The sequence below is a fragment of the Chinchilla lanigera genome, unplaced genomic scaffold, assembly GCF_000276665.1.
Source record: "Chinchilla lanigera isolate Chin_1 unplaced genomic scaffold, ChiLan1.0 scaffold00069, whole genome shotgun sequence".
NCBI classification, from domain to species: domain Eukaryota; kingdom Metazoa; phylum Chordata; class Mammalia; order Rodentia; family Chinchillidae; genus Chinchilla; species Chinchilla lanigera.
The window spans coordinates 7,260,273-7,275,648 of NW_004955470.1; the positions used below are offsets into that span (position 1 = coordinate 7,260,273).

The 15,376-nt window shown below is 46.9% G+C and overlaps 1 long non-coding RNA gene across 2 annotated transcripts; it reads right to left on the reverse strand.

The window, feature by feature from the left end:
- Positions 1-5,083: 5,083 nt before the first annotated feature.
- On the reverse strand, positions 5,084-13,434 carry LOC106150268. Of its 2 annotated transcripts, XR_001236998.1 has the most exons (5): positions 13,275-13,434; positions 8,311-8,532; positions 7,338-7,479; positions 5,457-5,649; positions 5,084-5,313 (listed from the first exon to the last, which is right to left on the reverse strand). It is a non-coding gene; the product is annotated as an uncharacterized LOC106150268 (long non-coding RNA). The 2 variants fall into 2 exon arrangements; XR_001236997.1 differs by having other exon boundaries at positions 5,084-5,649.
- Between the last annotated feature and the right edge of the window lie 1,942 nt (positions 13,435-15,376).

Here is a 15,376-nt window from a genome sequence, read left to right on the forward strand (position 1 = left end):
AGGGGCTTGACCTTGCAGGCAGTCATAGCACCTTATTTCCCTCTCCTCCCTGCTTTCCCCCAGCTGTGAGGTGAATGATTTGTTCACACCCTACCATGACATGTTATTCCACAACAGACCTGAATCATCAGGGCCAACCAGTCAGGGACTGGACCCTCCAAAACCCTGAGCCAAGTAAACCTTTCCTCTTTATAAGCCGATTATCTCAGGTATTTCGTTACATTACCAGGAAGTTGATTAATGTAATACATGCACAGACTCGGTTTCTCTAGAGAACCTTAACACAGTGATAACTGAGACTAAGTGAGGAAGCCAAAGACTTGGCATGCAGGAAGCAGGCAGCCTTTGTGTTTCCTTTATTCCCGGTGCTCCAGAGACTGGAACCCATGGCCCAGCCATATCCACCATTCTGTCCCTTTTATATTGTATCCAGGCCACTGGGATTAGGGCAGTGCCGAATCAATCAGTGGACTGATTTAGTAATCGCATACCCTTAATCCCAGCATCACACACTCTAGCTCCAGCCACCTCCAAAAAGCCCCACCTATGACCTCATGACACTTTGGGGGACATCTAGACACAAGCCATAACAGTTTTTCTTCCTTGGGGTGCATTGGTCTTTGAGCTTGGAAATGGTTGGGGGCAGGAGGATGGAATCTGAGGAGCCTGACACGTCATGGCCAGTGTTAGTAGCTTTCTCTGCTTTGGGCAGCTCCTGAACTGATATCCCAGAGCCAGAAGCCTGCCCTGGGGAAGCAGACTGCCAGTGGTGACAGAGGGAATGGAGACACTCCCCTTCCCAGCACTCCTTAGCCTCTACCCAGAAGGCAGGTTAGGTGGATGCTGAGTCTCCTTCCTGCACAGCATGAGCCCTGCCCCAGGTTTTAGAGCCACTTCCTGCTGTGGGGAGGCCCCAGCCTGGAGTGCTGCCCCGACTCAGCTTTATCTGCCGATCACAAACCAATTGTGCCTCCACTGTGGGCACAGAAAACCAACTTCCTTTTCCGCATTCTCCAGTTTCTGTTACCAGGATGGAGACCGAGAAAAAATGACCGGCATAGCCCAGGTGTGAGTCAAAGGCTGGGCATCCATGTGGGAGGGGGCTGCGGGCTGGGGGGTGGTGGGCAGTAGGTGTTCTCACTTCTGAGTCCCAGGGAGCAGGGCTGAACTGGGTGAGTGAAAGAATCCCCAAAACAAAAAGCTTGGTTGAGTGCAATGCAGGCACTGAGAATTTGTGTGACTCATCTTCCTTCGTTACACAAAGCTCTCAGACTTGGAATATTGCGCTAGATATCCTGGGAAGGAGGGGTGATGGGATATGAGGCAGGAGTTAACTCTGCAGACAGACAGGGCTGAAGGCTCTAACCCCGTGCTGAATACATACCGCAGCGCCTTCTGTTGAGACTTCAAAGAGGCTCAAGGTCAGACCAGCTGGGCCCTGGCAGCTTTTCCTTTGATAATGAGACCCGGCGCCCCATGTGCCAAGGGTAAGCCAACAACCGGTGTGCAGAGTGAAGGGGAAACATTGCCGAGAAAAGGCTTCCAAGCACACCGAGGAATGCAAATACGGAAGATCAATACCTGGCTTCCACCTGATACGGGATCAAAGCAGACAGATCGCTTACACATAAGCAAATACGACAAATCAATCAATGCATAACCACAGCTTTAGGAATACAAATACAAAATTTTACAAGATCCCAAAATACCTCTAAAGCTAGCAAATAAGAGAGTAAACACCGAGCTTGGTCAGCTCAAAGTTGGTGCGATCTTTCAGGACAACGGTGTGACAGTATGTATAATAAGAGCTGCAGGTTTGTTTTCTAACTTCTCACTCAATATTCCAGTGCTCTGGGAGGCACAGTACATAAAAATTATTTCTTTGCAAATGTAAAAGATAGGAATTATTCCAGGTGCTCAAGAATGTGAATGGTGACAGTTTAAGCTAAATGTGCATAGTTCTCTACCATTATTTTCCAGCCGGGGGCTTCCAAGAGAGGTTAAGTTTTCAATGGCAGATGGTTTTCATCTTAAACACCCATTCCCTTGATTGGGAAGGGCATCTCTGAGTCCTGGTCTGCTCTCCTCACTGCAGCTACTGCACCATTTTTTCCCCTGGAAATGAATCTTCTAAGAGCAAAGCAAGAGAGACGAGTCTCAAGATACTGATTATCAGGAAGAGCTTAGTTTTATACAGCTCTTCTTAGCTGTTAATATTCTCATGCCTAGCGTGTGACACATCGTAGAAGAAATACACTTTGAAATAGCTGAGGAGGTAGAAGTCAACGTCACTGCTGATTTTCAGTGCAACCATAATGTTTTCTGGGATTGCCAAAGTTTTCATGATTCATTGGCTGAAACCCACAGACAAAATTGTTCACATAATTTCTCTCAGATTGATATATCTATTTTTCAAAGTAGTGGTTAAAAGCTGCTTTTGCAAGTACAAAATACTCACTCAAATAGGTGAATCTTTATTTTACAAGGTAACTATTGCTACCTCCTACTAGCAGGATATAAATAATATTCTAGCTATTACTAAGCCTCTGGCATGGTCTGTTTTTTGATAAGCGAGTAGGAAATGTTTGATCAGGTTGCATCTGATTTAGGAATTTAATTCTAATACAATTCTGACTTTGATGTTGTATCATATATTAAATCAGTTATGTGTTTATGTTGTTGTGGTCAATCGTGTAAAACAAGGTTGATAATAAATTATATCATATTAAATATATAAATTATGATAATTATAATAAATGTTCTAAATAGTAACTACAATAAATGTTCAATCTGAAAGAAAGTTAATGCTTATCTTATTACGATCATATTGAAATGGCAAAATTCCATTTTCCATTTGTTTATTTTTTAAGGTAGGTAAACAATGAAACATTTTCAAGGGTAACTATATTACGAGGACAAAAACACTGAGAAAGTTGATTGGAAACACAGGTAAAAGAAGAAAAACTATCTGGTTCAGTTTTCAAATGGACATTGGTGAGACCTGAATTATTATTTTAAAATTCCATTGGAAACTTTTTAGTGAAGGGTATGAGTTACTTTTGATATTCAATACATGGACCTACCAAACTCATAAAAACTCTGAGTATCAACTTAAAATATGCAAGGGAGTGCAGCGTTTCAGATTCTTTAAGCCTGGAACAGAAATCCTTGCATACTACTATTCTTCAAAGTTAGTCAGTTGGAGATATCTTGCAGAAAGAACATCTTCTTCAAAAGAATTTGGAGAATGCCTTGAATCCTCGTCTGAAGAACCTGTGCTCCAGGCTGGTCTGAGAACCACCATGGGGGCCAAGGATTTAGCTCAGTGATACAGTGCCTGCCAGGCAAGCGCAAGGACCCAAGTTCAATTCCCTGTACAAAAAAAAAAAAAAAAGACAACTAAGAACTTGACATTTAGAGAACCATCATGGTAAAAGAGCATATCTTGTTTTTTTTTTGTTTTTTTTTTTTTCTCTGATACTGGGAACCGAACTCACAACCTTGCGCTTGCCAGGCAGGTGCTTTGCTGCTGAGCTAAATCCCCAGCCCCAAAAGAGGATATCTGACTGAGTCTTTCAACGTGTCTGGTCACTGACCCCTCTTCTCTGAAATCTCCATCTTGCTATCCCATTGTTATAGTTTGGTTCTGGGTGTCCTCCCAAAGCCTCATGCAGTCATGGGGCGGGCTTCTAGAGTTTATGATTGATTCATGGGTGTGAGTGCTACACCCGCCCTGGGGTGGATAGTTTGCATATGTAAGGGAGAGAAAGAGGCTGCTTGCTGCCATTCCTCCCATTTCTCTTGCTGCTTTTGCTATCTTCCACCGCCATGAACTGTTGCCCTGTGCCATGTGCCACTCTGCCTTCAAGCCAGCCAAGTATGGACTAAGCCTCCACAAACTGTAAGCTAAATAAACCTTTCTCTCCTTAATTTTGGGTGTTGGGTATTTTGTCTCAGCAACGAGAGAAAAGTAACTAAGACAAATTGGTACTGGGAGAGTGGGGTTATTGTTGTGATGTTGCCTGGCCATGTGACTCAAGAATCTTTGGTATTAATTAGGAAATCTTTTGAGAGACTGGTCAAAGAGGCAGCCCTTGAATGCTGCAAACTATATTGGAAACTCTGGTTGGAGCCTGGAAAATCAGAGTACTCATGGAAATGCTGCTGATTAAGATGAAGCTCTGGAGGCTGATGGGAGCTGAGAGAGGCTGTTGGGAGCTGGTGGAAACTGTAAGGAGCTGTTGGTTCTGTTGGAAGAACTTGTCATGCTGGCTTTCCTGATAAACTGAGCTGTTTTCATCCTCCGAGGAGCTCAGGACCTTGCTGGCACTGAGAATAGCTTTGGTTTACTTTGGGGGAGCTCTGGTCCTCACTTTGAGCATCGCTTCCTGGCTCTGAAGGGGAAGATGGTGCACTGCTGGACTCTGGGAGAAGCTTGCTGCATTGGCTTTCCTGATGGGAACTCAGCTGTCTTTGCCATTGGAGGAGCTTGGGACCTCACTGTTGTTGAGGATGGCTGTGGTAATTTTCAGGATTCCTGGCTCCAGTGCAGATCCCTCAGCCTGCTAGCACAGATCCTTCATCCCACTGGCACAGACTTCCTAGATTCCACCACTGACCTTTGGGCCTTCCCAGTGTAGATCCATGAAACAAGCCTGCACGAGATGTGTCATGGGCTCTAGGCCTCCAGTTGGACTGGTGGGAGGCATTGTCATGGGCTCTAGGTCCTCAGCTGGACTCATGCAGGATATCATCACAGGATCCAGGTCCTCAGCTGGATTCTTGGTCTATAGTGTGTGGACATATTGCCTGTACTCTCTTGTATATGATTCTTCAGGTGACTGTTATAAATAATTTTCTAAAATATGTGTCCTGTATTATAATTATGTGTCCTGTATTATTTTGTCCTTGCAAAATAACCCCAAACCATAACACCCACTGGGATAATTTTAGGGGAAACACTGCCTTGTCCCATCCTTGTCCCATCCCCCTAGCTACTGAAGGTCCAGATAAAGAACGGGTCAGTGAAATACAAAGGGAAAAAGTAGAACAAAGTAATATTGACACACTGCAGCTACGCAAAGTTGTTTATTGGCAAAACAGTTTCTGGGTGAATGAATGTACACAGCTTAGCATTTCCTGTGTTTTTCTTTTGTAAATTTGCTTAAACAGAGATGGTGAGGGAAAAGCAAGTAAGGGAGGATGCTAATGGCCAGGAAGGACTGCAGCTGGTTGACTGATCAATTCAGGAGATGGTCTTGACCTTGAAATAGGCTGCAGGCCCTGAAGGCCACCCGGGTCCTGACAGATGTCCTGGGTATAACCAAATACGTGGACTTGTCTCAACTGAGGACGCCGTTTTAGCCTGAGACCCCAGCGCTGAGAGCCCTTATAGCAAGTGATCTACTGGGCCAAGAGAGGCTTGCATTTTGGGGTTGGAAGGTTTCGCTGCTTACTTGGCGGAGAGGGTTTCTGCCACTTGGATCCCCTGAGGCCTGGGTCTGATGATTCTCCCATGAGGCCCTGTGACAGGGCTGGGAAGAGCTGCTTGGGCTCTGCTTCCTCCATGAGCTGTGGCTCTTCTTCCCAGGGAAGTCTGTTCCTGCAGGTGCTGGCCTTTCTCTGGCCCGCTGGGCTTGTGTCACCAAGCTTCACAAGGAAGAGGGGACCATGGGTGAGCAGCAGCACAGGGCGAATGTAATGCAAGTCCTTCACCACCCTGGGAAGCATGAACAAACCTAGCAGAAGGCCACCAGCCTCGGGCCTCCAAAGCACCCAGCCCGTCACATGAGGACAAGTCTGAAAGGAGCCTAGCGAGGCCCAGGAATGCTGGGAGGGAAGAGGACAGGTCCCAGCCCCTGGCTGAACAGGCAGCTCAGTGCCTGCACAGGACTGGGACATCCTGAGTGACGCGCTGGCATGATCTGCCCTTGAGGAGCCAGGAGTTTATTTATCCAACTGCAGATTTTCTAAATTATTCACCTACACATGCATTTATGTGTTCTGAACACGGCTGCAATGACTACTGACTATCCTACATGATCTTTAAATGATTATTATTGAGGTGAAATTCACATAACACATAATTACCCATTTTAAAATAATGATTCAATGGTATTTAATGTATTTATAATGTGCAACCACTAGCTCTAGCTGCTTTCAAAATTTTCTCCCTCTCCCCATAAAAATATTTCATACCCATTAAACACTTCTTTCTCCCTTTTATGGTTTGTGTCTAGCTGTCCCCCCAAAGCCTTATGCAGTCATGAGGCAGGCTTCTAGAGTTTGTGATTGATTCACGGTCCAATGCTGGGATTACCAGTGTGAGTGTTACACCCGCCCTGGGGTGGGCAGCCTTCATACAATATGAGGGAGGGAAAGAGCCTTGCTCTTTCTGCTCCTCTCTTTCTGCTCTTGTTGCTTTTGCTGTCTTTTACCACCATGAACTGTTGCCCTCTGCCATATGCCACTCTGTCTGGGAGCCAACTGAGAATGGACTGAAACTTCCATTAACTGTGAGCTAAATAAACCTTTCTTTCCTTAATTCTGGGCATTGGATATTTTGTCCCAGCAACAAGAGAAAAGTGTGGAATTCACCTGAATCCTTATAATAAATTCTACTTATTTATTGCTTTGCAATAAGTGATATCACCTGCTACTTCCAGCGAAGCATCCCCTCTAATGCCCTGCTATGGTTTTCCCCTCCCAAACTCTGTTGAACTTGGTGTGGCCATGCCAAGAAGCACTGGGATGCAGCTCTGGTGGACTGAGACAGTTACCACCAAAGAGAGCTGTCATGGTGTAACAGGAAATGCTCCCCCCAGCCAGTATACTTCAGTTTCTTAGTTGCCCGGGTAACAGTTCTTGTTCCAGTTCCAGTTGCTCCTGTCTCTTAGAAACAGTTGGTCACCATGATGCATAGCTGGTCACTGTGATGCACATTGTATAAACCAATCCCCAACTGACAAGCCATTCTGCCTCTGTACTTCCTGCTTGCTTATTCCATATAAGCTCTAGACCATCAGAGATCAGGGCCTAATATTCTGGGGATGATCCCAATCAATGCCCATCATCAACATAAATAAATCTGCCTCCAAATCCTGGATGTCCTTTTGGTGTTTCTGCTTGCTGTTGCAATGGGACAGTCTGGCCCCTCTGTCCTGCCACCTCTTCCAGCCTGTCAGCATGTAGCACAGGGCACTTGTCAGGTGTGGACTTCAGGCCTCTTGAAATGCAAGCTAAATAAACTTCTTGCCTTTATAAATGACCAGTCTGTGGCATTTTGTTACAGTGACAGGAAAAAAGACTTAGATAGCCACCTTGGACGAGTCACTTACCTTCTTTACATTTTCATTTATTTAGCTTTAAAAGAGGCAATTTGGCCGCATCCTTTCCTGGCTCTAATTCAGATGAATCGGCACCCTTGGAGCAGACCTGGGCAAAGAGGGCTGCAGTCTTTAACTTCATCAGTCAGCTCTCCTGGAGTTAACACAGAGACAGATGCATGCCAGAGAGAATCCCTCTACATATACACCAGACCCGGGGCACTCACCAAGACAAACAAAGTCTCCGGCTGAGGAGGAATCTTTGCGAACACAATCCAGACAGAATACTTTTTCAGATGGGAATTTGGGGCATGACCCTACAAATATAGAAACATCCTAGTCTCTGTCTGCTCTCTGCACTTACCGTCAGGCCCACACAATTATGTATTGCATGCTGAATTATAGGCCTTACATTCTGAAGGATGGTCCTGTGTTCTTAAATTTTGTCTTCCTAATTAAACTGTTCTTTGAGAGTGTGGGTCAAAATTTGTGCACCTCCTGGCCTGGTTCTCTGTGTGTCCTTCTCGGTCTGTGGTCCTTACTCTTGAAAAGTTAGTTTGCAGTCACTGTCTGTTATGAATTAGATAAAATGGCCCACAGTGCCTTGCGCGTTTGGGCAGTGACTAGATTAGGGGCTTATGGCCAACTTCCTGTTAAGAGGGTGGTCTGTGGGCATGGCCTGGAAGGGATTTCTCCCTTCCTGGATCCTTCCTGGCCACCATAATGTGAGCAGTTTCCCTCTGCCCAGGCCCTTCCTCCAGGCCAACCATGCAAGGACTGAAACCACTGAAATGCGAGCCCAAATTAACCTCTCCTCCTCTAATTTGCAGGTGTTGGGTATTTTGTCCCACCGACAAAGAAAATGATGAAGACAGCACCCAAATAATTCACTGTTTGAATATACTCTTACAGATATCGAGGTTTGTAAAACGGACACTTGAAAGAAAAATTGATTGAATCGAATAAATGAAACATAAACACTCACTGAGCTCCTGCCGAGGGTCGGTTTGCACCATTCACATGACACCTGTGCACCCACAGCTCAGCTCACCAACAGCAAGGAGCAGGAGCTGCCCTTCCCTTCCCCTGCACAGGCCTGTTCATCAACTGTCAGAAGAACACTCTGCACACACAAGATGCTTCGTCAGCCCAGCTCAGCAGAGAAGCGGGCGGGATTAACGTGCAAGGATGTTACTGGAGGCAGCGCCTGTGTGCGAGAAATTAGGAAAGAGACTGCTAAGGGCTGGGAGAGCCAGGGGGCCATGCTCCGTACACGTCAGTCCCTGGTGGAGGGGCCTGGGAGGGAAGACTGGGGGTTCCTCTGGGGGTGCTGGCTGTATAAGCAAGGCCCAGCAAGCCAGAGGAGTCCTCTGGCTTGGGAACAGGCATGCATCAGTGTCCTGCCCTTCTTGAGCTCTGACCCAGAGCACCCAGGGGAGGCGCGGCACCCAGGGATGCTGTTTGTTCAATTTCACAGTCTGGGAAAGTTCCCCGGATGTTATCATGAGCATTTCCAGGGTCCTTGCTTCTTTGTAATCTCAGAAAGTTCAGATAATTCACAAATCATCTCTCTCCCTCAGTGGGGCCCAAGATTTGTTCTCCAATGTTATGGGGGGGGGTAGTGGAAGTGCCTGTATGTGTACGTGTGTGAGTGTGCATGGCTGGTGTGTGTGTGTGTGTGTGTGTGTGTGTGTGTGTGGACGCTAGAGAGACAAAAGCAGAGACAAAGACACAGATGCCTGGGTGATCTTCAATTTGTGGAGCTCAGCTTTGTATCTGAATATTTCTTAGTGTTTATCCTTTTTTGATTAAAATGAAAAAGCAGAGATAATACAGCCAAATGCACTGAATATCAAGTCATGAATAAAAAATCTGTTTCATGGATATTTTTTTCTCCAGATTCCAAGGAATTTGGCAAAACCAGCCAAGTACTCACTGACATCAAAACACCCTCAAGGTTAATGTGAAGTAAGAAAACACTGTTTTCTACAACCAAAAGTTACTTTCTATCAACCAAGCCAAACAAAACTTAATTAAGGTCAAAACATGCCATTTTGTTGCCTGCTGTGTGAGCGTTTTTGGACATAAACACCAGTATCATTTGAGCAGACCAAAAAATGATATCAATCCTGTAAAATTAGAGGGTAAAGCCTTTTCTCTGCTTTGGGTAATACCATTTTCTTCTACTTGTATTTTTAGAGAACCTTATTTACACTATTCTGGAAGAACAAACCTAATCATAGTAAAATCACATTTTCTAATAGGTCATAGTAGATTAAGCCAGATTTGCAAAAATGGCTTGAAAAATGACAAACTTAATAGTATTTGCAAAAGATCTATCACTGACTGGAAAACTGTAATCATTTTGAGCTCACATCAGACCTTATTATACAACCAGCAAGAAAGATAAATTTTGTTCAGGGAGGGGCTATTCAGTTCTTCTCCTTGTAGTTGCATGTCCAAATCTAATTTGGTCAAACTCAAAAGATACAAAAGCCAAAAGGTAAATATATATATTACTTTAAACAAGCATATACATATATATCTTTAAACAGCTTTAACATTTGCCACTGAATTCTCATTGAAAATATAGGAATATCTTCTCTTGACTTCCCTTTGTGTATTTTATTGATTTTTGTTTTTATTAGTATGTTTGTGGTCACATCCATCAATCCAGATAGCGATCACATCCATTGTGAGGCGGTACAGGTACATAATACATCTTAACTCTCTTTACTTTCCTCTCCCTCCTTCTCTGGATCCTCTTCTCATTTACAGAAGATCTATCTCCTTGTTTCCTCGCTGCGTCGAATGGAATTTCTGATTTGAGTTTTGTGCCTCATCCTAACTTTTCTGAGTGCTCTCTTATTGGAGCTATGTCCACAGTCTCTCACTCAGCCTCTCTCTCCAGCACGGCCTGAGCGGTGTGTGTCTATCACTCTGTAAGGATCTGAGGAGAACGCACACAGATGAAACACAACCGAACCCTCACCAGCTCTTAATTCATTTGAAGAAATCAGATAAGTACATCTGTCCCTGCAGCAGCCAACCATGAGTGCAATGGATGTTTACAGTCATAGACATAGCAGCCTCAGTTTGTGCGTGGCACTGAAGCTGGAGGTTGTGAAAGATGTGTCTAAGGTCAAAGAAGGCAGAGACCATACCGCACAATGAGAAAACCACGAGAGACGGCGGAGGAAAAAGCATGATCTGTCTTGTGCAAGGCGAGTGGGAGATGAAACAGCGAAGGGAGTGTCTTAGTTCCTTTTTTCATTGCTGAGACGTAATTGACACTTACAGGTTAGAGGAAAGGTCTATGCAGCCCACAGTTTGCAGATGTTTCAGTCCATAGCTGGCTGGCTCCAAGGCAGGGCAGCATGGCAGAGTGGCATCACAGAGGAGAAACAGCCCGTGGCAGGGCAGGCAGGAAGCAGAAGCAGCAGCAGGGAGCCTGCCTCTCCCTGTTATCCCATCCAGGACATAAGCTTTTTGGGTGGTGTCACCCACATCCATGGTGGGACTTCTGTTTCCAGTATATCCATTCATCCACACCCAGAGTTATATAATTTCTAATCAGTGGACTAATTTAGTACCACCCGCCCTTAATCCCAGAATCACCCTTAATCTTCATTCACACGCCTGTGATCCAGCCACCTCCAAAAAGCCTCACCTGTAAACCATAGCAAGGGGAGGGCTGACTGTGGGCATTTCTAATTCCAGGCCGGGGAGGTTAGCTATTCCTAGGGAGGTGACAGAACCACCAAAGGCTTTTAACCAAGGAGTGACATAAACAAGTGCTGAGGGAGATGTTAACCAGGTGAGAATGTGCAGAGTCTCAGAAGAGGCAAAAACAGAGGCCAGCAACAAGGGGCAGAGCATGAAGTGGGGGTTATTTTAGGACTGTGGCCGTGGGAATGGAGAAACTGAGTCAAGAGGCAGCGTCACTGAAAAGGAAGCTGGACAGAGGTCAGGCATCGAATGGTTAACGAAGCCAAAGGAGACACGGACCCCACTCTGAGACCGAGCAACGTATCAGCACAACCAAAGAAAATGAAAAGAGGAAAGAAAATAAAGAGGAATAAAAACAGGAAATAGGAGATGCTGGTGTGGACAGGACGGCTGAGCAGCAAGGCAAACCACTGTGGCCTTTCGGGTGTGGGCAGTATGTCTCCAGAGTCACCTCGTAGATCACAGATCCGAGACTTCCGGAGAGAATGTGGGAGGAATGATAACGGAGAGAGGTTCCCCCGGGGCACACAGAGAGCCACGTGAGGAGACGGTGCGGTAAAGAGGAGAGAGGGGGCCCCCAGGAAAGCAGGAGAACAGGAAAGAAAGCTCCAGACAGAATCTGGGGAGTCTGCATGATTTTTGCTCCCTCCAAAACTGAGGGGAGTCAGCACTGCGAGGTGGGGGAGACTTTGAGAGAGTTAGGTTATGGCGGCCCCATCTTCACGAATGGATTAATGGCTTTCTCAAGACTGAGTTAGGTCTCAGGAGTGGGCTGGCCCTCGGGGACTGGGCTAAAATGGGTTGTTGTGAAGCCAGGTTGTGGGGTTTTGTCCCTTGTATATATACCTGCTTTCTACTCTTGCACACACTTCTGTCATTCGATGCCACCTGCCACGATGTTCTCACCAGAAGCTTAGAAAAGCCTGGTGCCGTGCCTGTGTCCCTCCAGAGTACTGAACCAGATAAAACGTTTTTCTTTATAAATCTCAGTCTCCAGTATTTTGTAGCAGCAACAGTACACACACTGAGATGCCCTCTCTAATACATCTGGGGGAGGGGTACTCGGTGTGGTTCTCCCTCTGCGGTCATAGTCTTCCCCGTCTCCCTTGGCACTGCAGGGCTTCTGGACCTGCCCACCAGCACCTGCACCCCGGGCCTCTTGTCCTCGCTCTAAAGGACAACCCTGAGTGAGGGGGCAGGGCTGAGGTGTGAGGTGTCTGCCTCCTGGGCTGCCCTCAATTTGTCCAGGCAACGGTGCACAGGAGAGTCTGAGGCATGTGAGAAACTTGTGAAGACTTTGGGGGAGAGTTAGAGGAAATTACAGCCTCGGAAAGAAGACTGCTGTCTGTGAGCTAAATATGATGATTACCTCCCAGCCGGGAGGGAAGGACAGCGTCAGCCCTTTCACAGCCACGCTGGACTTCAAGCAGTGCTGGGGGGTGTGGTCCTCTGCCCCTCCTTACAGAGAAGCTGGTCGTAGGGTTCTTTTCCTTTGAAAATCTCCCTTTGCCTCTGTTCTGGACTCAGTGGGCCGTCCAACACGGGGCCATAGCTTCATCCCGAATGGGCGTGCAACGCACAGACCATGTGACTGCGGAGGCTATGCAGGTGTGAGCTCACTGCCCAGCAGGACACACAGGTGGCTCTGAAGCAGCCACCAGGGGAGAAAGCCGGCTGCCCGCGGCTCAGCCTCTGTCCCAGTGAACGTGGCCTGCGGGGAGGGGAGGCCTCCGAGACATCCCCCAGATAACAGAAAGATGGACGTCCACACCCCTTTCAAGGACAACGAACAATCCTCGGGGACCAGGTGGTCTAAGGCACTCAGGAAGAGCGAGGTTTTCCTAGAGACAACATGACCTACAACAATTTCCAGCCTGTCCCGGAAAGAGCTTTTCATATATTTAGGCAATCGAGTTGTTTCCCTTTCTTCCCATGCTGTGCTCTAGGTCATGCGTGGAGCTCACACGTGAGACACTTGGTGTTCCTCTACCAAAACCACCCATCCACCCAAACACCCCTCGGAAGCGCTGAAATTATACTTGCTTTACAAGGAATTGGAAAAGCAGCGGGCTAAAGCGGCAGAGACGCAATGGACGGAGGGGAAAACATGGGGCAACTACAAGAGTAATTCAGACAAGGATTTAGGGGCTCGCAAGCTGCAGTTTCACGTGCGCCTAAGAAAGCCACATAGAAGCAACGGACAAAAACACTTCTGTTTACCTTCCCTCCCCGGATGTCCTCCGTGTCCCTCTATCCTCAGAGGCCAGAAGTGGAGCAGAAACTCTGGGCTTCCTGTCCAGAGAAGGGAAGCAATGAACAGAAGGTGGCAGGAAATGTAGGGTGAGGCTTGCAGAGAGGAGCACTATGGGAACGTGAGTGACCAGACTGGGAAGACCGAAGACAGACTGTCGCCTTGGGGGACACACTGGGAAGTGGCAGCAGCCGCCGCCAACCAGCTTCCTCTCGGGAAGACGAGGACCGGCCCTGCCAGCGAGTGCAGCTGGAAGAGCTCCTCCAAGGCTAAGAAGCAGCTGCCTGGGGGCCGTGAGAGCAGCGGGCGAGGCCCTGTTCTTCGTAAAGGTAATGGTGTGGAGAGGTGAGCTGGGCTCCGTCTACTTGCCCCTGCCTGGGGCTGCCCGGTTCTGCAGAGCGGCCCAGCGGCCCTTCTGGAAGCCTTACAGGGCTCAAAGGATGAAGGTTTTTAATTTGCCTGAAGCGTGCCGAATAGTGTCTGTTCTGAGTAGACACCCTGACTTTGGTTGCTGTTTGCACAAAGCGGCCTTTTCCACCCTTGCCCCCAGTTTGGTCGGATATCTCCTTTGTGGCTATGGGACAGCCGAGTGGTCCAGCATTGCCGGGAAGGAGCAGGGTGGTTCCTCAGGGTTAGAAACAGAACTGCCACGTAGCCAAGCAACTCTCCTCCTAGGTGTGTATCCGAAACCAGGGAAAACAGACTGACGCACCGCGTAGCAGGATTATCCATTGTAGCCAAAAGGAAGAGGCAGCCCAGTGTCACCAACGGATGAATCACAGTGTTAGTAAGTATTCTGCTGAGAAACAGCAGTGTGTGTGTGTGTGTGTATGTGTGTGTGTGTGTGTGTGTGTGTGTGTGTGTGTGTAGGCCTGTATGTGAGACTGAGAAGAAGAGAGGGGAGGGGATGTGAAAGGAATTAAACTGTCACGTACATGGACCAAGTCCCCACGATGAATGTAATTGTTATGTGCTGCAAACAGGGGCTCATAAACACAAAAATTAAAAATAAGAAAAAAAACCCCAAGGTTATTGTCTCCTGCCCTTGTAGAGACTGAAAATTCCCACAGTCTGCTGTCAGATTCTGCCTGGAGACCCGGGGAAGCCTGTGCTGCAGCTCAAAGATCTCAGAGCTGGAGATCTGATGGTGTAGACTCCGATGCAGGTCTGAGGACTGGGAAGCAGAGCATCGCCAGCAGGGGAAGGTCCGTGCTCCAGCTCAAGCAGTCCGGCCTCGGGGAGTGAGTCCCACCCCCGTCTGTCTGTTCTGTCCTGGCCCTCAATACACAGGGTAATGCCCACCTGCTGTTGACTTAAACACTAACTCCTCCTGGAAACACCCTGCTAGACACATCCAGAAACAATGTCTAACCAGACGCCCAGGCATCCCATAGCCCAGTCAAGTTGACACATAAAATTTTCCACCACAGTGGAAAGACACAAAATTAACCTCCATTGTGGGTAAACAAAACTTGGATGCAGAATGGACCATTATTCTGTCGCACAAAAACAGAATGTCCTGAATCACTGCAGCATAGAGGGACCTTGACAGATTATGCTGAATGACATAAGCTAGACTCTATTGGACAAAGGTGTATCACTCTACTTTTGTGAAATATCTAGAATAGAGCAACTCACGGGTAGGAAGCAGGTTATAGGCTGTGAGTGCCTGGCAGAAGGAATGGAGAGTTATTACCTAATGAGAGACTTTCTTCCTTGGGGTCATGAAAATATTTAGGACTAATAATAGTGACAGTGTATATTACTTAATAACACTACAAAGTGGATAAAACAACTACAAAAGTGGATAAAAACATGACAAATCTTATATATATTACCTCAATAAAAGTGTTAACATTCTTGAACCCACTAGCAATGGAAAAAAAAACACATGGGCTCAGTAGATGTAGAAAAATCATTTCATAAAATCTGAAATCCATTTGTGAGAAATACTTCGATCAGCCAAGGAACACAGGCAAAGCTACTCGGCCTGGCGAAGGGCATGGCGCCGTCATCAGTTTATTCCTCTCAGTTCCAAATTCACCCCTCGGGACCTGCCTGGGGACCTGAC